This window comes from Dendropsophus ebraccatus, chromosome 1, assembly GCF_027789765.1.
Source record: "Dendropsophus ebraccatus isolate aDenEbr1 chromosome 1, aDenEbr1.pat, whole genome shotgun sequence".
NCBI lineage: Eukaryota > Metazoa > Chordata > Amphibia > Anura > Hylidae > Dendropsophus > Dendropsophus ebraccatus.
Window position 1 is genome coordinate 37065709 of NC_091454.1, and position 26364 is coordinate 37092072.

Genomic DNA, 26364 nt, shown 5'->3' on the forward strand with positions numbered 1-26364 from the left:
GCACGCCTCCTATTCTAATATAGAAATGCCTTCTGTGCTGCTGCACAGCCCCGCCTCCTGTCTTCTGCCTTGCCGCCGGGATCACCTTCGCCGTCATCTTTAAGTCATTATTTTAGCATTGTATGAAGTTGTTGTGTGGTACTGCTACTTACTTGGGGGGGGGGGGGGCAACAAAAGTTAACAAACAGGCTACCTCAAATGTAAGACGAACCCTAGGGCCGTTAGGGCTAACCCTAGGAATGCTCCCACTTCATAAGATCATTGTTGGAAGGCGGCCATTTCGTTAAATAGATGACCGCTAAAAATGATCATTATTAGCGTCCGTCTATGTTACAAGATTCCTCGATATTTTCCTGAAGTGGGAATATATTCCTATGGTTAGTATAAGATCACTATAAAAATCTGACTTCTGGGAAAGCATGACCAATCTTGGGCTAATTTAGCACAGTCATTGCACGACTAGCAGTAACTAGGAAGCCAAGCGTTGCTTTTACTTGCAAGAAAATGCTTTCACATATTTTACTTTCAAAGAAAAAAGGGATTTAGATGTTAAAGGAAAGCTGTAACCCGCGGTGCTCCCTGGGATCTAGTCCTGCTTTTTAAAATATGCAAAATACTGAGTAGTGAAGCTGCTTATTTCTTCCTTTAACTGCATTTATGTGGAGGCCTGTAGGTGGCACTGTAGCATTTCTAGTCTAGGAAAGAGTTTAGAAATGAGAAAAACTTAGTAAATATGTTAATAAAAGCCACACTTGTTAGAATGTTCCAACACATCGCTGTGTGAGCAGAGCCGATTAAACTGCCTCTCACCTTAACTCTCCACCTGAATGCACTTGTGCTCATACCGTAACTGATATGTAACCCCTATCAGCCAAATAACTTGTGCATTTATGGACTACTTAAAGGGAAATAGTTAACGTGAAACAACAATCTGAAACTGCTGATAGTTTCATAGCAATAACCGCACAGGGAGGAATGGTATCTTTATTCTGTACGTCCTTGAAAAACCAAATCAGAGCATATTTATACACATTTTGGAACAGGTCATAGAGATGTGGTTGACGTTAGATGTGGTTGATTATTCATGTACCTTATACCATTTTGCTTCTCTATGCTCCATTACCATGCTCTCTCAGCCCTGCTAGCTATGACTGACCAATATGGTTGTTTACAGATGTGCCCCATGCCGCTTTGCTTCTCCTTGCTCCATTACCATGCTCTTGCCGCCCCTTCTAGCTATGAATGGCTGGTCGGGCTTGGAGGACTCCAGTGCAGGCGCTATTCCCATCCAGGTTGTGGCACAGCTTCAAGGTGAGCGCCTCACTAACTCACCACCCTGTTGCATCCCGTTAGGGAATGAGATTAAGCAGGATTCTGCATGCTCTACTTGTCTGTCATAGCGGGAGAGACAGGAAGGGCATGGTAATACAGCAGGGGAAAACAATGCAGCTTGGGGCACATCAGTGTCTTGGCCACAACTCCATGACATTTTGAAAAACCAATTAAAAGCTTTTATTGACATTTTAGAATTGAGAAAAAAAGTGCAGGCAGTGCCATGACATATTGATGTTTCACGTGACAGCCCATGGTCCACATTGCTGCCATTACGGCCCGTGCAGGGGCATAGGTAGCAAGGGGCATTCAGGATGTAAGGCCTGGGTTTTTAGCCCAGTGCCCTGGATCTCTGGGTGGCTGCCACCCTTCACTACATCTCTGGATGTAGATGCAGGGAAGTAGAATGGCAGGGCAGAGAGCAAAACAGTTCACCGATTGCTTATTTTCTCTCATAGGTTGCAGGCACTTTACACATGTAGCCTATACATAGCTCGGACATAATTCTCTCACTGGCTAGTGCACATATATCATTATTGTGTCTGCCCTGCAAACCTTAAAAGAGCAGAGACAATGTATTTGGCCATGATGGGCCATTTTTAGTGGATGGGCCATTATAACTATATGGGGGCACAGAGGACATTGTAACTGCATGGGGCACAGGAAGCATTATTACTGTACAAGGGCACAGAGCACATTACTGTATGGGGCACAGAGGACATTATTACTGTATGGGGGCACAGAGGACATTACTGTATGAGGGCACAGAGGACATTATTACTGTATAAGGGCACAGAGGACATTATTACTGTATAAGGGCACAGAGGACATTATTACTGTATGGGGGCACAGAGGACATTATTACTGTATGAGGGCACAGAGGACATTTTTATTGTATGGGGGCACAGAGGACATTGTTGCTGTATGGGGGCACAGAGGACATTGTTGCTGTATGGGGGCAAAGAGGACATTGTTGCTGTATGGGGGCACAGAGGACATTGTTGCTGTATGGGGGCACAGAGGACATTGTTGCTGTATGGGGGCAAAGAGGACATTGTTGCTGTATGGGGGCACAGAGGACATTGTTGCTGTATGGGGGCACAGAGGACATTGTTGCTGTATGGGGGCACAGAGGACATTGTTACTGCATGGGGCACAGGAGGCATTATTACTGCATGAGGGCACAGAGGACATTACTGTATGGGGGCCAGAGGACATTATTACTGTATGGGGGCACAGAGGACATTGTTGCTGTATGGGGGCACAGAGGACATTATTACTGTATGGGGCACAGAGGACATTGTTACTGTATGAGGGCACAGAGAACATTGTTACTGTATGAGGGCACAGAGGATATTATTACTGTATGGGGACACAAAGGATATTATTACTGTATGGGGCACAGAGAACATTATTACTGTTTGTGCCCCTATACAGTAATAATATCCTCTGTGCCCCCATAGAGCAACAATGTCCTCTGTGCCCCCATAGAGCAACAATGTCCTCTGTGTCCCATACAGTAATTTCCTCTGTACCTCAGAGGACATTCTTACCAAATGGTATTAGATTTAGACTGTAACCTGAGCTGACCTGCAGTAAAGTTGCAAATAAGCATTTAAGCAGTTTTATTGCATTGCTGCCTCAGTAGAACAATGTGACCGTGTGGTCCTGAGATCAAAAACTAAATGTTTTATTAGATTTTTTTTTAGTATACTGAAACATGTTATCTTTCTCATGCATTTCTATTCTCCTACTTGAAATTTTTTATTGTATTTTATGAATAGTAAACAGTATTGGACATACTCTGTGACCTTTGAAGAGGTCATTCCACAGGGAGGAAGAGGCAGAGTTGTGAGCTTCATCTACTGTCTTCTCTATCTACTGAAGTCACCTTTCACTGTAATACTGTACAGGGCACTTTACAGCAGCCTGACTCAGCTCAGTTTTAGAGGGCTTGTCTGGCATAAACTAGAAAATTTACAATGCTAAAGGCGACCCAACAATGTGGTATACTTCTCTGGTGGAGCAGGACAGGTAAGTACATTGCACTTGGCAGAATAGTAGATTTTGTGGCAGACTAAGTTTAGTGGTCCACAATTTATTTTATATTTTTTTGCACTGGTCTGATCTGGGTTTTACTTTACTTTTGGAAGTCTGATCTCAGGTCTGAATGTATTTACGGATCTAACCTAAATTTTTAATATTTGGGTATGAATTAATTTTGGTCTTGTTTGGGGTTTGTATAAGTTTCGGGGTCTAGTCTGTGGTCGAAATTCAGCATGAGGCTGATAAAGGCCGATTTATTTCCTCCTCCCCTTCTATACGTTTATTTTCAGAAAACAAAGAATTTCCCTCCATTTGACAGCCATTGTGTATTTGTAAACGGTCCAATATTTTGGAAGCAGGGGTATGCTTTAACTGTAGTTGGTACAATAACTATTTAATCAAAGCTATTAAGGCTTTTTAACCCCTTGACGACCCAGGACATAACTGTACATTCTGGGTCGGGTAGGGGAGTTCGGGGGGGGGGGGGGGTCACGCGGCGATTCCGCTCTGAACCACTGCGATTTCGGCTGCTATTACTAGCCCAGGAGTGCTCCACGGGCTCCTCTTTTGCATATTCATGTTTCCCAGGGGGCAATGCACCTAGGACTTCACTGCATTGAGCGCTTTCATTAGCAGCAGGCAGTGTTGTCGTTTGGCTGGTCTCCCTGAGTTCAGCAATCTGTTTCTCTTATGGCTCTACTAGGCATTGCTCCCACCTAGCCAGAATCCTGCTCCACACTGATGAGGGGCAACACCCCGAAACAGCTGTATGTGGATGGTAATCTAGCCTTGGTTTATCCCTTGTCATTACATTGACTCATAGGGCCACTTAATATGGTGGTTTTGGTGGTTTCCTAACAGGAGCTGCCCCTTGGCTGGGTCCTTCCCGGAGGGATATCTGGCTAGTCCAGTGTCTTGAGACTCTTCAATGAGGCTCCACGGGCTACTCTTTTGCATATTCATGTAGCCCAGGAGTGCGGCAGTCAGCGGGCGCGGTCCGATCGCCACGCCCACTAATGAGCAATTTAGAGGCAGCTGTCAAAGCTGACAGCTGCATCTAAATGGCTATTTCTCCATTTCATTGGTGATCTAGTGGGCAGTTTGCTCCCCAGCGATGCGATCGCGAAGGGGCGATCCATTCATCTTACCTGGCCAGGCCTCAGCATCAGAATGACGCTGATCCCGGCTTGGTATTCTATTTACCTGGTCTGCAGTAGACCAGACCAATAGAGCAACAATCTAATGGATCGGTGCTCTATTATATACACACTTCTATATAAACAGCATTGATCTCCCATTGAGATCAATGCTGTTTATATAGAAGTCCCCCAGGGGACTTCATATAACTGTATTAAAAAAAAAGACGTTTTTTTTCATTAATACAAAACCATAAAAACATATTTGGTATCGCCACGTGCGTAATCGCTCGAACTATTAAATGATCACATTCCTGATCTTAAATGGTAATCAACGCATATACGCATATACGCAAAGGTTTTAAATTGTTAAAAGTCATCAAGTAAAGTAAAAAAGTTATGCCAGTTACATATCGTTGTAATCGTACTAACTTGAGGAACATAGATAACATGGCAGTTTTACCATAGGGCAAATGGTTGAAATACCCCCCCCCCCCCCCCTCTTAAAAATAAATTGTGTTTTATTTTTAATTTCACTGCGCAAATATTTTTTTTCCCCAATTTTGTTGCATATTTTATGTAAAAATTAAGTCTGCCATTGCAAATTATAATTAGCGGCACAAAAAAAATAACGATTCTTGTGGGTCTATAGGTGAAAAAAAAAGAAATGCTACGGCCTTTTAAACGCAAGGAGGAAAAAAAACGAAAGCGCAAAAACAAAAATTTGCCTGGTCCTGAAGGGGTTAATATACAATGGGATAGCGCAATATAAAACTTTACGTGCCAATTTATGATGTTATTATCTTTTGCACCTATCTACATGCCTATAAAAGATGTATAGAACTATAAATCGCCCCCAATTTTTTCAAATCATGAGAAATGTTAGGAGTTACTCTGTGCAAAGCAGGTGCTGCGTTATACAGTTGTAATATCCTATTGATCGTAGCTACTACTCAAACAGGAAAAATCATAAGTCTCAGCAACGCTCCGAAAACCGAGATAATGTGAAGCATCAAAATATCATAACTGTACCTCAACACTCCTGTTAATTGACTGTTACTCAAGTGTTTGACAAAAGCAATTAACTGCACCATTAACAAAGCAATGGTGTAAAATACATCAGAGCCAGTCATCATTGTCATTGCCGGTAAATGTCAGCTCACACATTTTGTACAGTAAAGCGGTGAGTATCCATTGCTTTGCATCTATGGCACAAAACGAGCGGCTTCACTCTCTCCAAAAAACCTGCCAGCTCATACTACCCCTCAATAGCCTGCTATTCCAATCACTCCGTAGCTATTCACAAAACACATTAACATACAAGGCCTTAAAGCCATGTGTAAAAAAGAATATTTGAGGAAAACCAATAAATGAAGCTCTATGCACTGACTATTGTTATGTGCATCAGAATATCAGATGTTTTGCAATTTGTACAAAGCTAGTAGGGGGAGATTTATCAAACATGGTGTAAAGTGAAACTGGCTCAGTTGTCCCTAGCAACCAATCAGATTACACCTTTCATTCCTCACAGACTGTTTGGAAAATGAAAGGTGGAATCTGATTGGTTGCTAGGGGCAACTGAGCCAGTTTCACTTTACACCATGTTTGATAAATCTCATCCCTAGGTGTTGCTTGGGGTAAATGTTGGTGGGATTGGAAGTTTAGCTGCATAACTAAAGCTGGCCATTCACTTAAAGGGGGTTAATGGTGTGCTTACATTTATCAGACAGATTTTTGAACTCAAAGCCAGGAATTGATTTGAAAAAAGGGAGAAATCTCAATTTTTCCTTTATGACCTGTTCCCTGTTTATAGTTAGAGATGAGCGGAACTTTCGGACTTTCGGTCCGAAAGCCGCTCACTCCAGTGCGATGCCAGTGATCCCGGGTACATAGTTGCGCTCCCGGGAATCTGCGGCTAGGATCTTCCAGGGAATTCAAGATAGATTCCCTGGAAATCCAGGGAATGTATCTTTAATTCCCTGGAAGATCCTGCCAGCAGATTCCCGGGAGCGCAACTATGCACCCGGGATCACAGGAAGATGCCATCGGACCAAAAGTCTGACGGTTCACTCATCCCTATTTATAGTCTCTTCCTGGCTTTGGCTTCAAAAATCTGTCAGATAAATCTGTGTAAACACGTTATAAGATCCATGCTGATCAGTTGTTTTGCCCCTGGACTACACACAGGGCCGGCGTCAGCACCAGGCATACTCGGGCAAGTGCCAGGGCCCACAGTGCCTCAAGGGGCCCCCGGCACTTGCCCACACCATCTCTTCCCCTCTCACTGCGCGCGCACACACTGACACACATTGCACTGTGTGTAGGTGGTGCTATGCTGTGAGCGCACACATCATTACCTGAGGCTGTGGGGGGAGGGGGAATGAGCCGGGCACAGGGATGAGGGGGGCCCTGGTGAGCCACTGAAAGCATATTGTGGCTCCTCCAGGCCTCTCTATGCGTCGGACCAGAGGAGAGGGGGGCAGGGCTCACTGCACGGCAGCCTGTAGAGGCCAAACAGCAGGTCAGGGCCCAGCTGCCTGTGCTGCCTGCCCCCTCCTTCAGCTGTATTCCTGGGTCTCCTGACCTCCACAGCGGCCCAGGGCAGAGGGAGAACATGTGACAAGTGACAGGACTGCTGCCTGACAGATCCATACAGAGGTCAGTGTATGCTGTGATTGGGTATACATGCATATGTGTGTAAGTCTGTATGCAGAGTGTATATAATACACTGCTGTATACCTACACAGAATGGAGATATTATCCTCCTCTATTAGTGTGTATATATCTCTCCATTCTGTGTAGGTATACAGCAGTGTATTATATACTTATTATCCTCCTGTATAAGTGTGTACATATCTCTCCATTGTGTGTAGGCAGGGCCGTATTTGTCACTAGGCACCTGTGGTCTGGTGCCTAGGGCGGCGCGGCACTCGCAGGGAACCCTTTTTTTATTATTAAAAAAACAAAAAAAAAAAAACGTCCGTAGGCACCGGCCCACGGGTGCCTAGTCTGCGCCGGGGGGGGGGGGGGGGGGACGGAGCGGCCGGGAGCAGGCTCCCTCCCCCAATGCAGCGCCAAGGTCCGGGGTGCGAGGCAGGGGGTGAGCTTCCGGCACACACAGTCTGACAGAGGCCGGAAGCTCACAGCTGCAGCCCCGCGGTCCCTGACCTTCTCTCCTGCTCGGCGGCGCTCACGTGATGTGACGTCATCGCCGAGCAGGAGAGAAGATCCAGCACCACGGGGCTGCAGCTGTGAGCTTCCGGCCTCTGTCAGACTGTGTGTGCCGGAAGCTCACCCCCTGCCTCGCACCCCGGACCTCGGCGCTGCATGGGGGGAGGGAATAAGCCAGCCTGCCCATCCTGCTCCTGGCCGCCCCGTCTCTCCCCTGCCCCCCAGCCTCTCCCCCTGCCCCCCAGCCTCTCCCCCTGCCCCTCAGCCTCTCCCCCTGCCCCTCAGCCTCTCCCCCTGCCCCTCAGCCTCTCCCCCTGCCCCTCAGTCTCTCCCCCTGCCCCTCAGTCTCTCCCCCTGCCCCCCAGCCTCTCACCTGCCCCTCAGCCTCTCCCCTGCCCCCCAGCCTCTCCCCTGCCCCCCAGCCTCTCCCTGGCCCCCCAGCCTTTCCCCTGCCCCCCCAGCCTTTCCCCTGCCCCCCCAGACTCTCGCCCTAACCCTCAGCCTCTCCCCTGCCCCCCAGCCTCTCCCCTGCCCCCCAGCCTCTCCCCTGCTCTCCCCAGCCTCTCCCCTGCCCCCCCAGACTCTAACCCTCAGCCTCTCCCCTGCCCCCCAGCCTCTCCCCTGCTCTCCCCAGCCTCTCCCCTGCCCTCAGCCTTTCCCCTGCCCCCCCCCCCCCAGACTCTCCCCCTACCCTCAGCCTCTCCCCTGCTCCCCAGCCTCTCCCCTGCTCCCCCCAGCCTCTCCACCTAACCCTCAGCCTCTCCCCTGCCCCCCAGCCTTTCCCCTGCCCCCCCAGACTCTCCCCCTAACCCTTAGCCTCTCCCCTGCCCCCCAGCCTTTCCCCCTGCTCCCCCCAGCCTCTCCACCTAACCATCAGCCTCTCCCCCCAAACCTCAGCCTCTCCCCCTAACCCTCAGCCTCTCCCCTGCCCCCAGCCTCTCCCCTGCCCCCCAGCCTTTCCCCTGCCCCCCAGACTCTCCCCCTAACCCTCAGCCTCTCCCCTGCCCCCCAGCCTCTCCCCTGCCCCCCGCCCCTCCACCTAACACTCAGCCTCTCCCCCTGCCCCCCAGCCTCTCCCCTGCCCCCCAGCCTTTCCCCTGCCCCCCAGACTCTCCCCCTAACCCTCAGCCTCTCCCCTGCCCCCCAGCCTCTCCCCTGCTCCCCCCAGCCTCTCCCCTGCCCCCCCCCCCAGACTCTCCCCCTAACCCCCAGCCTCTCCTCTGGTCTCCAGCCTCTCCCCCCTGCATTCTCAGCCTCTTCCCTGACCCCAGCCTCTCTCCCCTGGTCCCCAGCCTCTCCCTTGCCCCCAGCCTCTCCCCTGCCCCCAGCCTCTCTCCCCTGCATTCTCAGCTGCTCCCCTGCCTCCCAGCCCCTCCCCCTGACCCCCAGCCTCTCTTCCTGAATCCCAGCTTCTTCCCTGCCCCCCTACCGCTTCCCCGGACCCCCAGCCTCTCCCCCTGAGCCCCAGCCCCCCTGAACCCCAGCTTCTCCCCTGCCACCCTAGCTGCCCCTCCCTGTTGGTCCCCTGCCCCCCAGCTGCTCTCCCTTTCCCCCAGCTGCTCTCCCTTTCCCCCAGCTGCCTCCCTTCCCCAGTCACCCCCAGTTGCCTCCCTTCCTCAGTCCCCCCCCAGCTGCCTCCCTTCCTCAGTCCCCCCCCCAGCTGCCCCCCTTCCCCAGTCCCCCTGTCGCCCCAGCTGCCTCCCTTTCCCAGTCACCCCCAGCTGCCTCCCTTCCCCAGCCCCCCCCCCAGCTGCCCACACTGCAGACAAGTTGTGGTCGGAGAAGTCTTCATGATGCTGCGCCAGATGGAGAAGAAAGCAAAAAGTTAGGGTGCATTTACACAGAAAGATTTATCTGACAGATTTTGGAAGCCAAAGCCGGGAACGGATTTGAAAAGAGGAGAAATCCCAGTCTTTCCGTTATGACCTGATCCCTGTTTATAGTCTGTGCCTGGTTTTGGCTTCAAAGATCTGTCAGATAAATCTGTCTGTGTAAACGCACCATTAGCGACGGCAATCAGAGAAGACGTCACCTGTGAGTCATTAGTAACTGCACTGTAATTACTTCTATAGTGTGCAGAGCCTGTGTACCATTGGGGTCTATAAGGGTCAGTGTATTGTTTGCGGTAGTGTACTGACACAGCCCTGCGGTCACTACAGTACACTAGTGCAAACTTTTAAACTAGGACCCAACTACAAGAGCTGCAGGTACTACAACTCCCAGCATATGCTGAGGGCTGCAGACTGTCAGTACATGCTGGGAGTTGTAGTGCCTGCAGCTGTTGTAGTTGGGTCCTAGGTGCATTATAAACTGTATGCTTTGTGGCATATAAGAATACAGAGATCTGTGGGGGCTCAGTGCAGGGAAGTGACCCCAGAACAGCACTAATAGGGGATAGAACAAAAACATCTACCCCTATCCCCTATTAGTGATGTTCTGGGGTCACTTCCCTGCACTGAGCCCCCACAGATCTATGTATTCTGATCTCCCGCAACGCCTCCAGGACCCAACTACAACAGCTGCAGGCACTACAACTCCCAGAACAGTCTGAAGCCCTCAGGATATGCTGGGAGTTGTAGTGCCTGCAGCTGCTGTAGTTGGGTCCTAGGTGCATCATACACTGGATGCTTTGTGGCATATAAGTATACATAGATCTGTGGGGGCTCAGTGTAGGGAAGTGACCCCAGAACATCACTAATAGGGATAGTGGTAGATGTTTTAGTTCTATCCCCTATTAGTGATGTTCTGGGGTCACTTCCCTGCACTGAGCCCCCACAGATCTCTTTATTCTTATATGCCACAAAGCATTCAGTGTATAGGACCCAACTACAACAGCTGCAGGCACTACAACTTCCAGCATGTACAGACAGTCTGCAGTCCTCAGGATATGCTGGGAGTTGTAGTAAAGTAGTACAATCCTCTGATAGCTGCCGATGTAGACAGATGTATTGCTGGACCTTCAGGGCTGATGGTTGTCACCCACAGATTGCAGCCACCAGGAGACTCTGCACACAGTGATTTATTACAGGGTTGTCCTCTCAGAGACTACAACTCCCAGCATACTCTGAGAGCTGTATAAATTGAGGGTGTTCTGAGATTTGTCACAGATACAGATGAATTCAGGAAAGGAGCGGGTCAGCATGTCGTGTCTCACTGGTTGTATATTGGTGGCTCCAGGTACCCCAGTCCAACACTGGACAGAACCAGTCCCCAAACTAAGACGTCCCTGGCCTCCTTCCTTCCTCCATCACGTCTGTTTGATGAGAACAGCGGGCATCAAGCAGAGCGGCACCCAAGTGCCAGGGTATATACCATGCATGTACAGTAATGGGGGGGGGGGGGGGGCGCCTCTGCATGCAGAGTGCCTAGGGCAGCATGAACTCTAAATACAGGCTTGTGTGTAGGTATACAGCAGTGTATTATATACACACTCAGGAGGATAATAAGTATATAATACACTGCTGTATACCTACACAGAATGGGGAGATATATACACACTCATACAGGAGGATAATACGTATATAATACACTGCTGTATACCTACACAGAATGGGGAGATAGAGACCCTCATGTGATGCCACATGATTTGCTATACAAAGGGGCCCACTGAGGCTCTGTCGCCCAAGGGCCCTCCAAAACCTGGAGCCGGCCCTGACTACACAGTGAATGCACACCTCCCAACATTGTGGATGGCCAAAGAGGGACACTTGTGGGTGACTATGAAAAATTTACAGACATTTCTATACTTTTTAATTCAAGGATGCATCCACAAATACAGGATCTGCTGCAGATTGATGCAATTACACATCAAAGATCTGCTGCAGATTGATGCAATCACTCATACAGATCTAGTATGTGTGACTGCATCCTTGGGTCTTAGTTCCCACACAGGATTATTGCTCAGTATTTTTCAACCAAAACCAGGAGGGGATTGAAAACACAGAAAGGCTATGTTCACACACTGTTGAAATTTAGTAGATGGCTGCCATTTATCGGCAAATAATTATAAAGTAAGAAACCAGACAATTTCTCTTGCAACATTTCTTCAACCGTACTATGTAACTAAGTAGCATAGAAAGTTTATTAATACCAATCTCATTTCTAGGTCAAAAACAGGGATGTGTAAGGGGCAAAGAGGGACGTGGGTCAAAAGTAGGGACTGTCCCTCCCAAAGAGGGACACTTGGGATATGGTGAATGGAACACAGAAAATTTTTGTCTCAGATTACTTTGTAAGGCCATGTTTACATGCTGTAAGAGACCGGCCGTTCTGGAACTGCAGTACCGGCAGGATAATCTTTTGTGCCGCAGAGTTCTGATGTGGGCGCATCTGTGCCCGCCCGCATCAGAACTCTCCACTGCACACGGTGTGCACTGACATTGTTTTCTACGGCTGCTATTCACTGAATAGCGGCCGCAGAAAACTGACATGTCAGTTGTTTGCGGCGCCGCTAGAGATCCCAGCCGGAGCGTATACTATATGTATACGCTCGGCATTCAACTTCGGCAGCTGTGAGGGATCAAACAGCGAATGTTCAGGTTCGGACAGTGTTGCCGAACCCAAACAGTTTGACAGGTCTGCTCAACACTACTAATGAGCTATGTAAGTTTAGATAACACAGGGTCTCAGTCCTGATCGAACTGTGCAGCAGCCCGATCCAACTCAATTTCTTCATTATAGTTTATAAAGAAAAGGAGTGGGATATTGCGGCTGGGTTGGGGATTGGAGCATGCTGTCCTCTTCTTCACCTGCTTATAACTAGCACCAATCATAAAAACATATAAACATTAAACCGTCTTTTAGGGGTTGTTTTTTTTTAACAAAGGTTTTGTATGAAGCTTTTGATCCTAATGCTAATGATTAGATTGATCCAGCTAGCTGTGGCCTCAGGCATGTAGAGAGGGAACAGCATGGGATACTTTGCTTTGGGCTTCTTCCAAATACAAATTACAATAGCAGGAAACTAAGGGAATGTTTAATATCTGTTTTAAAAAAATTTCTTTCATATAATTCATCCAAAACGGTCAGGCTAGAAAGTTAGCAGGGAAAAAAAAGAATTTGGTACAAATGTTAGGTACATTGGGACTGATATCTAATGTGTTTCAGTCATCAAATTCACGGATTTAATGAACAAATTTATTAAGCAAACAGTCATTTTTTGACAGGTTTTCAATTGTAAAAAACATCCACTTCTAGTGTGGCGGGATAGTCTGGTTTTAGTTTTGTCATGTGAAAAACCTGACACATTTACTAAGGTCAATAGGACACAGTAATAAATTGGTTGGTATGGGAAACTACAACCCTGAGGTGAAGGCTTCTTTAAAACTAGACAGACAATCTTGGTAAACTAAAAAACAAAAAAAAAACTGCAATTTAGGAAACTTTGGGAATTTTATTTATGTAAAAAGTGCCAGGTTATTTGTATTCCGTGGGTCAGTGTGATTACAGTGATACTCAATGTATCCAGCTTGTGTTTATACAGATTTTACTAACATATAAATTTTAGTAAAATTAAAACTTTTATCTTTAAAGAGGATGTACCACCCAGGTACATCCTCTTTAATCTGACACAGGGATAGAACGGCGCAGTCACGGTCAAGCTGGTGCTGCGGTCTGTTTTTCGAAAAACAGACCGCGGCACTGGCTTGCCCGTGACGGCAAGGTTGAACAGACAATGGGCGTCGTGTGACAGAAGGGCAGCTGTTTTGCCATGTGTGAACATGGCCTTAATATGCATATATTCGTGCCGACAGTTTGTGATCTGGCCTCTTCGTGAAAATTGATCTTTAACTCGGGCTGTCAGTGTCACAGTGGCGTCTGTGACACTGTCAGCGTCCACCCCGCACGGCATCGGCCCGCCTTCCTCTCAGTCCAATGCTGTAGTTTCAGGCCCAACACACCACTGTGACACTGTTAGCTGGGTTAAGGATCAATTTTCATTTCAAGATGATGTCAAATCACAGAGCAACACTGATGGTAAGTACACACTGTTTTTGCTCAGTATTTTTCAACCAAACCAAAAGTGTATTGAAAACACAGAAAGGCTATGTTCAAACACTGTAGAAATTATTTGCCTTTAAATGGTGTCCATCCATGCAATTTCAACAGTGTGTAAAGATAGCCTTTCTGTGTTTTCAAACCACTCCTGGTTTTAGTTGAAAAATACTGACCAAAATACTGAGCAAAAATACTGTGTGTGAACATAGCCTAAAAGCCTAAAGTTACCCTGTTCTATCGCCTATAGCTTTTTTATAGCTCATTGTGCGCTTTTCCCAAACGCAGACAGACATCTATATCATCTCCTACTGTCTGCACACCTTACCATCTGTATTATCACATTACTGAAGGGCCCACCTCAACACCCACCTGGGTTTACGATTTATAGAATGTAACATCTGCATAATCACATCCCTGAAGGGCATCGACAACTAACTAGGTTCAATATCCTCACACTATATCTGGTTACTACCACCCCAACATACCTTGATGCACACTGGATGGGTGTAACTATTCCAAATGAGACAACTACTCACTAATTAAACCAAAAAAGCCCTCCCACCCACATTGCCTTTTTTAATAGTGTATATGTATATATATATATATATATATATATATATATATATATATATATATATATATATACATATATACATATACACACACACACACACACACACAGTATTATATATTTGATGTATGATGTGGCCCAAAATCAGCAACTTTGGAGTCTGAATTTTTTTTTATTTGCACCATTTACAATGCAGATTGGGAACATTACATTTTAATACGTCCGGCAATTCTGCATAAAGTGATAAATATGTTTATTTTTATTTTGGTTTAAACTTTTATTATGAAAGGTTTAAAAACAAAAATATTTTTATTTTTTATTTTTCTAAACACATATGTTCCCTAGGAACCTTTCATGGGAAATGGTTAGATTGCTACAGCATTGCATAGTCAGTGAGATCAGTGCTCTACTAATAGTGTTTGCCTGAGACAGACTATTAGCAGGGACACTCTGGCAGTGACAGGAGGAGATTATAGAACTCAGACTGTAAAAGTGAACCAACAGCACCCCACAAACAACCACTTTCAGTGGGGGTGCCAAAGTCCACTTTATCAACTCCAGATCTGTGTGAAGCAACACAAAATAAAGAGAAGCTCCTGTGAAGAAAGCAGGAACCTACATCTAGTTAAGAACTGATATAGAAGTTGCAATGCTGCTTGCATAATCTTATGCATTTTTCCGGGCTTGTTCTAGCAAATCGGCCTGGGTCTGAAGACTCAACTAAAACTTTAGATGTGTCTCTATAAAATATTAAAATAAAATATAAAATAAAAAAGTTTTTTTGTGTAATGGCAGTGCCCATTTAAGAGACTGCACCACTAAAAGGAACTGGTAAGCTTATGTGTCCCCAGCGAGAGCTGCAGCCGCTAGGATTTATTCCATCACTTTTAGTGGCTGACAAGTTCAGTAAATCTGCTGAGCTCCGAATATTACTTGACTTCTTTTAAAAGGTAACCCAAGCTACAGATCCCTCTTGTCTCCGGAATACAGACATTTAGGGACTTTGATTTAATGAAAAACCAAAATTTAATCAAGATGCTGGGGAATACGCACTCATGAGATTAGATAGTAAAATCCAAGAGGGGAAATACTTGGAGACAACATTTTTCTGCAGCCAGAAAACTCAATACATTGAAAGTAATCTGAAGAAAAAAAAACTGTGAAAAAGAACGATGATAAACAAGCAACAATGCATAAAAGAGACTGATTCTCCGCAGTCTTAAGGTCAGGGATGTCCCAAGGGAAAAGATGTAATTTAAAGTCTCAAAATGTCAACAGCAGCAGCAATCTGCACGGCCTAACATGGGATTTGGCTTTTAGAAATATGAACTACATGGGGTGGCTTAAGTTAAACTCAGATGCCGCTATTTGCTATTGTTAGTTCATCTGCAGAAACCAAGTCAATAGAGCTCCTGCATCTTGCTTGCTGTATGGCAGGTTTCATACAAGACAACAGAAAAATATAAAGCAGCATGGATGAATGAGTGAAGTGTCTTTGACTTTCTTTGAAAGTCAAAGAAACCTAAATGGTTCCACCAATTATTATAGAAAGTAAATTTTATAACCAATAAAGACGGATAATCTGGCATTTGTGTTCAGCTCTGAATTACAGTGTAGTGTCAATTGTCACTGACCACAGGCAGAAGACAGAGCTAAGAAGACTATGCCAAGATTGCACTTTTGGCGTTCTTCCTAATACCTCTGTACCCATGCGGAGACACCATCCTCAATTTACACAGAACTCCTGCAGTAACCCCTTTGTATCATGAAAAATGTCAAGATATCTTTCTCCAAATGGGGTTTTCTGCTGAACCTTTGACAGCCTGGACCAACCTTTTATGAAAGGGGTTGTCCAGCGAATATATTTTTCTTTCACATCAACTGATGTCAGAAAGTTATAAAGATTTGTAATTTACTTCTATTTAGAAATCTTAACTCTGCTGGTACTTATTAGCTGCTGTATGTTCTGCAGGAAATTATGTTTTCTTTTCAGTCTTTTCTGTCCAAGACAGGAACTATCCAGGGTAGCAGCAAATTCCCATAGAAAATCTTTAGTGCTCTGGACAGTTCCTGTCTCGACCAAAGATGTCAGCAGAGAGCCCTGTGTAAGACTGAAAAGAAAACAACACTTCCTGCAGGACACACAGCAGCTGATAAGTATGGGAAGACTTGATATTTTTAAATAGAAGTAAATTGAAAATCTATATAAAACTTTCTGAAACCAGTTTGAAAGAAAAAGATTTTCGCTGGACAACCCCTTTAATTCAGGAGCCAGTTTAACCCTTACAATTGAGTTTTATATACTTATCCATGAGTGATCATGCAGCATATCTGATAAAGCACCTATTAAATCTTTTGCTGTAAGAAAGTTCCAGTTTGCTTTGTGAACTAAAACTTTCAACTCTCCTTTCAGGAAGATCATGAACCTGTTTGCCGGTTATAGATAAAACCCAACATTTCTAGGAGATGCTGTATTTTTCCACTATTATAAATCTCCGTTCCCATACACATATCTGCATTTGTCTTCGGCTGACCCCCCTTTCCCTCCGTCTCCAGTGAATTATGCAATAGCTAGACATTTGTCCTAAACTAGTGTTCTGTATCGCAGATGGGAAGATACTAATTTTATTATATTACAGTCACTGGTATGGAAAGGCAATGACAGCAGGAGGCATCATTTCAGTGGGAAATTCACAGCAGCTTGTGCAAGGTATTTTATAGTTCTTTAAATTGAAGATCATATTAAATTAACCAATAAATGTTAGAAACAATGCTATGGATGACAATTGATGGCAAATAACTCCTTACCAGCCTTATCCAGGAGGCAGAGTGTGTAGAACAGAATGTGTGTTCAGATTACGTACACAAGACACATATTGCAAGATAAAGTCACACGCTGGTCACAAGTTTCTCCTTCCTTATTCCCTATTTTCATAGTGGTCACAAAGTAACGGCACTGACATAACTGAAGTGGTGACATGTGCACAATGTAGAGATTTAATGGGAAACTGATGTTTTTAGTTTCACAATCCATTAAACCGGTGTATTGTAAAACTCATATTTTGGGGGAACAGACATAGTGAGAGAAGAGCTGAATCGTGAGGGTTGTTACTGTCTGGGTCAAAGTGGCCACGGTAACTAAAGCACTTCCCAAGATCCTTGGGCTGGCACAGTGAAAAGGGGGCTGCATGTACAGAAATTTGGCAAGTGTAGGTGTATTGGCTGAACATCGTTGGGTTGCCCTTTATGGTAACCAATAAAACCCAATAAAAACAAGAGTAGCTTGGAGAAGAATAAATAAGAGTAGATTCACACTACGGAACCAGAGCAGAGAATTCCTGCCGGATTCCAAAGCTCGCACACATTCACGGCCATGCGCCTTTACACCCGCTCCATAGACACTATTCTATAGGCGGCTCGATTCCGCTATCTACTGAAAGAATTACCATGTCAATTCTTTCGGCAGACTGCGTAATACGCCCGTGCATAGAACGGTGTCTATGGCACAGGTCGTGAATGGGTCCATGCAACAGAATCAGTCGGAAATTCTCTGCTCTGGTTCCGTAGCGTGAACCTACCCCAACCTAGTAACATTTACCGGCAAGTCCTAAGCTTCATGGAAGGATTTATCTCTACATAGGTTAAAGAAGGCTTTTGTTCAGACTGCAGCAGTTTTTTCATGTCTTGGGTAAACTGTAGCAGTGTCTCTTGATAATCCTATCCTTTTATATGCAAAGTTCCTTTATCACGGGTAAATATGTTGTTGACTTATAGTAATTTCATTTTCCTTTTATGTCAAAAGGAAACTTTTCCGATATGACTATTTCCAGCTGTTGGGTAACAGTTTCTCATGGTGTAGGTCAGAGGCAGAAGAATCTTGTCTGCTGTTGTCACATTTACGCAGAAAAAAGGAGATTTCTTCTTAGTTTGCTGCCTACGGGCTCTTGCACATTAAGGAAATCACACAGATAACTTGCAGTGGATTCCGTCACTGCCCCCCCTCCCCCCGCGATCCTGTCTGAAGTTCCGCCAGTCCCATAGGCTCCATTCTATGGTCAGGTGGATTCATTTTACAATTCTTTGGGCTATATATTGGAGTCTATGGGATGGGCAGAGAGTCAAGCGGGAGTGCATACGGAATCCGCAGCAATTTATCTGCACAATTTTCTTAGTGTGCAAGGACCCTACTAAGGTCCTAGTCTAGGGCTATGGGATCCTTGTACATCTTACACAGGTCTCCTGAGCAGAGAGCTCAGATGGAGGTTTTTACTGTATGTTGACCTTGCCACTTGCCATCTATGTGTCTGGGGTATAAGGTGGCCTAACTCCAATGTGGGGGCACAAGGGGGAACCTAACTGCTGCATAGTGGCTATAAAGTGTATCTGTAAATTGGAAGTCTGGTGTGTATTCTACATCTATTCAGGGTCTTGGCTGAAGAGGGTAATACATACAATTTGTGATACATGGGTGGGGCATACATGTGCAGCTGTCTAATTACTTCTGAGAAGAAGCCACAATGCAGTAACAACACCATAACAAAAACAGAAACTAATTCTTCCCAATTAAAGGGGAACTCCAGGTAGAGGTTAAACAAATTAAACTTCTGCAGAAGCATAACGCATTACTTACCTGTCTATCCCAGTTTTGAAATTACCAAAAATCTTTTTTTTTTTTTTTTTTTTGGGGGGGGGGGGGGGGGGGGGTTGCTCTGTTTTGTGTTTCTGTTCTTCCTGGTTTGGCATTTCCCAGAATGCAATGCTTTCCCTCATGTGATCATCACAGCCCCCACCTATTACAATCTGTAAAATTAGTGCAGCACCTGCTTCTGTTCGGTCAGAGATGGTGAATTACTCAGGGGATTGGGTTATCCAGCCAAGCCTCCTGTGACGTCACGCCCTGCCCCCTGTCTGCATCATCAGCAAACACACACACAATGTGAGACAGAGGCATGGAAGATTTGTCTCCTAGGAGGGAAAGCAGAAGGAGCAGGAGACAATGTGAATTGGCACAGGGGCCATTTTCACTTCCTGGATTTCTATCAGCTACCAGTGTGGCAGAACTGTACAGATACAGTAATACATTGTATAGACACATCTATATAACTTTTAATAGAAAACAAGTTTTTCTTATCCGGAGTTCCCCTTTAAACCCATTTACATATAATGGGGTCTGATTAATAAAAAAAAAAATCCCCAGATATATAAAGTATCCCAATGCAAAATCCTACATAAAACCCCAACAAACAACAGCTTTATAGGGAAAAATACAAACAATCTTTATTATAATGCATAAAATAAGAATTAGTTAAAATTAATACATGGCTACAGATCCCAGAAACCTGGGTCTGTATAACACAATAAAAAAGTTTCAGACAGGACATAAAACACACCACATGTAGCAAAAGAAAGGAGCCCAGGACATACTTCCAATCAAATAACCTATATACCATATACAATCACTATGCAGTATTCCCCCAAGTAGCCAGACAAATAGGACCTGTAAAACAGAAAGAAAGTGCAAAAAATGGTAACAGTCCAGCTAATGCAATAAGAATATAAAAGTGAGCGCGAAAGAGCAAGGAGCACAGACAAGGCCGTTTCTATAACCGGGCGGGCCGGGCCACCGCACGGGGCGCCGAACGCTAGGGGGCGCCCGGCAAAGCCAAACAGGCCACCCGGACCCACGGCATCATTGGCACCCCCGGCACCCCCCTTTCCTAAGGGCGGTAAAACGGACCCCCGGGCGGCGCCCCCTCCTTCTGGATCTCCCACATCTCCCCCCTCACTTCCAGGTGCTGCTTCTGCCATGTCAGGCAGCAGAATCTGTGGTCCTGGAGGAGTCGGCAGATTCTTCCCCCTCGCTGTAATGCCGGCCGGCCCCGTCTCAGGCAGTGTTCCCTTTAAGCTGCGCGGTGTGCGGCCACGCAGCTGAAAGGGAAGCCCTGCACACAGCCGCTGGCCACCCGCTCAGCCACTCAAAACTGTGAAAATTAAGTGGCAATGCGTACTATGTACGCATTGCCACTCACTACAGTACAGGAGGAGGGAAATTCCTGCTCCTGTACGTACATTTCGTACCTTACTACGTAATGTGCGTACAGAAGCAGGGACTCCCTGCTCCTGTAGAGAAGAACGGCGCACGTCCTCTCCTGCGGGCCGTGCATGATGACGTCATTTCATCATGCACTGCGTGTAGGAGAAGACCTGTAAGCCGCACAGACTACGGGAGGATGAGGCCGAGCAGCACTGGAACGGAGGACAGGTGAGTGGGATTTATTTTTTTTTAAACTTAGACTTTGCACATTACTCGGACTTTGGGCATTACTGTGGAGATTAAGGGGTGAATGCAAGGGGTCCGAGGGGGTAATTTAATATACATACAAGGGGGAGGTGGAGTTATACTGGGGGCAACCAAAGGGGAGGGACATTACTACTATATGGGGACAATGCAGGGGGACATTACTACTATATGGGGGCAATGCAGGGGACATTATTAGTATATAGGGGCAATGCTGGGGAACATTACTACTATATGGGACAATGCAGGGGGACATTACTAATATATGGGGGCAATGCAGGGGACATTACTACTATATGGGGGCAATGCAGGGGACATTACTACTATATGGGGACAAAGCAGTGGGACATTATTAGTATATAGGGGCAATGCAGGGGACATTATTACTATATGGGGGCAATGCAGGGGGACATTACTACTATATGGGGGCAATGCTGGGGGACATTACTACTATATGGGGGCAATGCTGGGGAACATTACTACTATATGGGGACAATGCAGGGGTCCATTACTAATATATGGGGGCAATGCAGAGGGACATTACTACTATATGGGGACAATGCAGGGGACATTACTACTATATGGGGCAATGCAGGGGACATTACTACTATATGGGGGCAATGCAGAGGGACATTATTAGTATATAGGGGCAATGCAGGGGGACATTACTACTATATGGGGACAATGCAGGGGGACATTACTACTATATGGGGGCAATGCAGGGGGACATTATTAGTATATCGGGGCAATGCAGGGGGACACAATTACTATATGGGGACAATGCAGGAGGACATTATTAGTATATCGGGGCAATGCAGAAGGACATTATTACTATAAGGGACAATGCAGGGGACATTATTAGTATATCGGGGCAATGCAGGGGGACACAATTACTATATGGAGACAATGCAGGAGGACATTATTAGTATATCGGGGCAATGCAGGGGGACACAATTACTATATGGGGACAATGCAGGAGGACATTATTAGTATATCGGGGCAATGCAGGGGGACACAATTACTATATGGAGACAATGCAGGAGGACATTATTAGTATATAGGGGCAATGCAGGGGACATTATTACTATATAGGAAGTGCAGGGGGACATATGGGGGGAGTGCAGGGGGGCATTACTACTATATAGGGTGAGTGCAGGGTAACATTATTACTATATGGTGGCACAGCATACAAAGGGTAACTCGCATACCTACTGACTTTACTGCACCAAACAGCACAATTATTACATTTTGAGACCCTATAAGTGGGAAAAGGGAAGAAAGTTGCTGAAGAAGTGCAAAGATTGAGATGTTTGTCTCGCAGGTTCTGAAGAGACGAATTCTAACTGCACGAAATCATCATGGAGGTCCAGGCCAGAAGGAGAGGAAAAGAAAAGCGACGCCTCAGATCAAGGAAGACGTCACCTGTGAGTCACTGAATGATGTTTTTCTATTCAGGAGAACATTATTTGTCAGGGGTGCGGAACTGCTCTATTCTGTAATACACACACTGCTTCTTCCTATTAACCTGAATCTTGATAATAGCCCTCCTTTCTTCCCCAGGACGCTTTTATCAAGAGTCGCCCTGTTGCCAAAAAGACCTAGAAACTGCCCTGAGCGCAGATAATGCAGGAGAACCAGCTACATCATCATGAAAATCCTACAACACCCAGGCCGGAAGAACCCCAGAAGAAGCTCGCAATAGCGAAACGCACGTCGGCTCCTGGACCTGGGATTCTCCACTTATTACTATTGCTCACTGGCAGGTGTGTGGCCAGGCTGGGGGTGGTAGGATTTCCATGATGTTCTAGCAGTCTCTCCTGCATTGTCCATGCTCCTTGCCCTTCCCCCCTCACTTATATCCTTATTGCATTAGCTGGACTGTTACCATTTTTTGCACTTTTGCACTTTATTTCCGTTTACAGGTCCTGTTTGTCTGGCTATTCTGGGGAATACCGCATACTGATTGTACATGGTATATAGGTAACTTAGTTAGAGGTATGTCCTGGGGTCTTTTTTTTCTGCTACATGTGGGGTCTTATGTCCTGTCTAAAACTTTTTTATTGTGTTAAACAGAGCCAGGATTCTGGGATCTGTAGCCATTTAACTAATTCTTATTCTATGAAATAATAAAGATTGTTTGTATTTTTCCCTTTAACGCTGTTGGTTGTTGGTGTTTTATATAATGGGGTCTATACAAAAAAAAAAAAAAAAGGGGGGGGGGGTAGAATACTTACTGAAAAATTACTAGGCCTATGAGATGTATGAAATTTGCTCTACACTACGGGCAAAACTTTTAATATTTTGCAGCATAAGTAAACATGCAATTTCTGACATGGTCTAATCTTGATATGAAACAGCGTACTAAGAGTTAGAAATTCCTGAAACATGGACAGCATGTGGCAAGACAATAGAACAATGAGTAATAGTCTACCAAGTATTTGCCTGGAGCATCTCTTGTGATGTAGATGGCAATTCTGCACATCCAGCTCCTGACGATATAGGCTGCACAGCAGGAAATATGCTTCATAATAGTAATTAGACATGTTGAGAAACAACAAAAGGGCCAAAATGTACAAACTTGCTCCAAACATATTAACAAATTACATTAAACTAATGCAGAGGTCTGTAAAATATGTAACAAAAGCCCCACAACTACCAACTGGTTACCGGATATGTGGGAATCTTGTGGGACCTAAAGGTTGCCAATACTTCTGGTTAAAGGGGAGATATCAGCAGGTTGGATGTATCTAACCTGCTGATAGCTCTCGAGTGCGCATGGGGCACTGAAGATAAAAGCAAATCTCTTAGCTTCATCCGTTCCCATGCAGTTTGTAGTGTAATCGGGTTAGATTCGTCTATCCTGCTGATGGTTCTCCTTTATTAAACAACTGTTTGTAGTGTCAGACGTTGTTTTGATGGAGCAAAACATTTTGTTTTAACCTGGTGTGTTACCATCATGGAGAAAACTAGTGTCCATAATTTTCAAAGTATTACTCTTATTTGGAGTAACTTTGACATCAGAACATGCGCTGCCACACTCTCCTCCTAGCTGTTTCTCATTTGTCACATAGACTCAAGAATAAGGCAGCATTTACTTAGAGAATAGGCCTCCTTCACATGTGTGTTGCTTTATGATGTACTGTTTATGGCTCCCTCCCAAAAGCAATGTTTGAGGGGGGAGGGGAGAGAAGAGAGAGCGAGCAGAGGAGAGAGGAGAGAGAGAAGAAAAAAGTAAGAGGAGAGACACACATAGATATAGAGATAGATATTTACATTGCTCATAATGTTAGACTAAAATCTGATCTGGCTCATTCTCCTGATCAATCGGTCATGGTCGAAACACTCAGACTTCAACCAATCAAAACTTTTGACTTGTCTCAGTGATGTGCACGGATATCACTAATGATGGCCATGCAGCCCTTGCTGCATGATCTTTGAGCCATTTAAAAGACTCTGGAAGCGAATGCTGATCTAGCAGATCGATGCTTACTTACTGCATTACTGAGGCAATCTAATGCGGCCCTAAGCATGGATACACATGAATAAAGTACAAGTGTGGTAACCCCCGGTGATGTTGTGTCGGAGGATCGGCCGATCACTTGCAAGATGGTGAAGTGTTAACGCCACTTCGGTGGTGGTTGGCCGAGATACAGCCGGACCTTGATGTTAAGATGTTATGTTGTAACGCCAGTGCCCGTTGGGCACACAGGTGTGATGGCACGCCTGCTTTTAGTTTAGAAGGCCGGTTGTACCTTTTTCCCCCGTGGACAGTGTCCTGCCGGGCTGCTACGGGGTCCCTTGTAGTCATGGATGAGTGATGTAGTGACTATTGGAACTGCCACTCACAGAAAGGGGAAATGTCCCAAGGCTGTAATGTACACAGTGTCGGTATGGGTTGAAGAATCAGAGTCTCTTTAGCATAAATAATCTTGGTTTTACTTGAAGGGTACTTGTGTGCAGCAAGTTATACAGCTTTGCTTTGACAAGATACATTTGATAGCTCCCTTGATAAAGCACTTGATAAGACACTTGATAGTATGATAACCAGATCTGAGACAGGAATAGAGTGAGGACAGTCGTGCTGAGAGATACAAAGAACCAGAGTAGCAGAGAGGAGGATGTCGTGAGAGTCTAAACCCAAGTAGTACTGTGTTCTGCCGGGATGTTGGAGGATGAGGTAGAAGAATGCTTAGAAAAAGAGGAGAATACTTGTGCCCGTGTATTGACCTTTTAGTCTTCACACCACCTAATGCCCACCAGTGTCAGATGACCCGTCCTATGAGGGTGACAAAAGGCCCCAGACCTGGTTACCTGGGATGAGCGGAATTCTGAGGGTTCCCTGCTGACAACCGCGCTGCGAGATAGAGTTCCTAGGCCTTAGCAACTTTGCTCTATCTGGATCAGTTCCTAGCTTACTGCTATCTGTGGATACTGTCTTCCTCTGTTACTCTCCTAGTTCAAGGCGTGGGTTGAGGTTGTCTCTTACAGGAGAGGACAAGTCAGAGTTTAACACTGCATAGTGTTGTGTAGCGTGGGCTGAGAAAAAACTGTGAGCTGTGTCTTGTCTTGCTTCCTACATATACAGGGATCTGACTATGACTGAACCTTAAAAGTAGGGGACCTGGCAGAGGGCCAGGGCCCAGAAAGGACCACTGTAGAGAGCTTTCTAGCTTGGGTCCTGAATCTACAAAGTCCAGTTCCAAAGACTCGTGCACTTCCTCTACCCATGTGGCTTCCTTCCTCCTGTGAGTGGGTGAAGAGTGCAATAGAAGAAGTAAAGAGAGAGATGAAAGGAGAGAAGAAAAGATTCCCATAGGTCCACAGATCCATGTGACACACAAACAATAACCCTTTACATACTTCCGAACGTTCCGGGTTCAGATGGAGCATGTTCGAGGTTCGCTCATCTCTAGGCCTAGTCCTTCTGTCCAAAAGAAATCCACTCGCAATATACTGAATGTATTTTACTATTTTTAGAGTCGGCAATGATTTTCAGGACATTTGCACTCACTCTGCATACAGAGCACCTTAACCACCTCTTTTTTTTAAATCAGCATGTATAACATTTCAGGGAAATCCTATTTATATTGCTCATGTTGGATTATAATCTGAACTTGTCTCTACATATGAGATCTCCAATGTAATATTAATGGGCATTTGATTCATTCCCCTCTTCATAAGAAAAACTTGAGGCAGCAAAACATATAAAAATATAAATAAAATGTGGGTGTAATGATACTTACAGTTCTGTATTGCTCAGTCTTGGGGTGATCAATTATTCAGGATAAAATCGGTTTGAGGAAACTAGAATGTAAAACAAAGGAAATTATTCATGGTATAAAGAATAAAAGCAATCGGAATGGTTTTCTCACATTTGAGCTAGCCTTCTTCTAGAGTTACATGATCAAATGGATGCTTAGCACAATTTATTATACACAGACATTCACAACAAACATACATAGATACTGTATATAGTAACACATACCTGCTGTTTCAGGTGATTTTTTAGGTTTGGTCATGAGTGGTTTTCCCATCTGGAGTAGTTATGACCTATCCACAGTATGCACAGAATAGAGCATAACTAAGGCCTTATCCGGACGTTTAGTGATTTTCAAGGTCCGTGGATGAAGTCCGCTATCTACCTCCGTGATCCGTGAAAAACCATCCGTGACTGCATGGATCTGCACGGATGTCAGATCTGTGCTATCTGTAAAAAACACAGATCTCATAGAGTTCTATGGGGGAATCTGTGCCGTGATCTCGCCTGAGTTATGACATGTCCTATTTTTTCACAGAATGGATTACGGATCCGT

General features: G+C 45.3%; 1 protein-coding gene across 1 annotated transcript in view; it reads right to left on the minus strand.

The window, feature by feature from the left end:
* ATP10B (ATPase phospholipid transporting 10B (putative)) overlaps nt 1-25836 on the minus strand; it is a 187407-nt gene extending 161571 nt beyond the window's left edge. Inside the window, exon 1 of the mRNA XM_069969699.1 lies at nt 25795-25836. The gene's annotated coding sequence lies outside the window, so the exon portion shown is untranslated. The remainder of the gene's footprint in view (nt 1-25794) is intronic.
* Nucleotides 25837-26364: the final 528 nt, after the last annotated feature.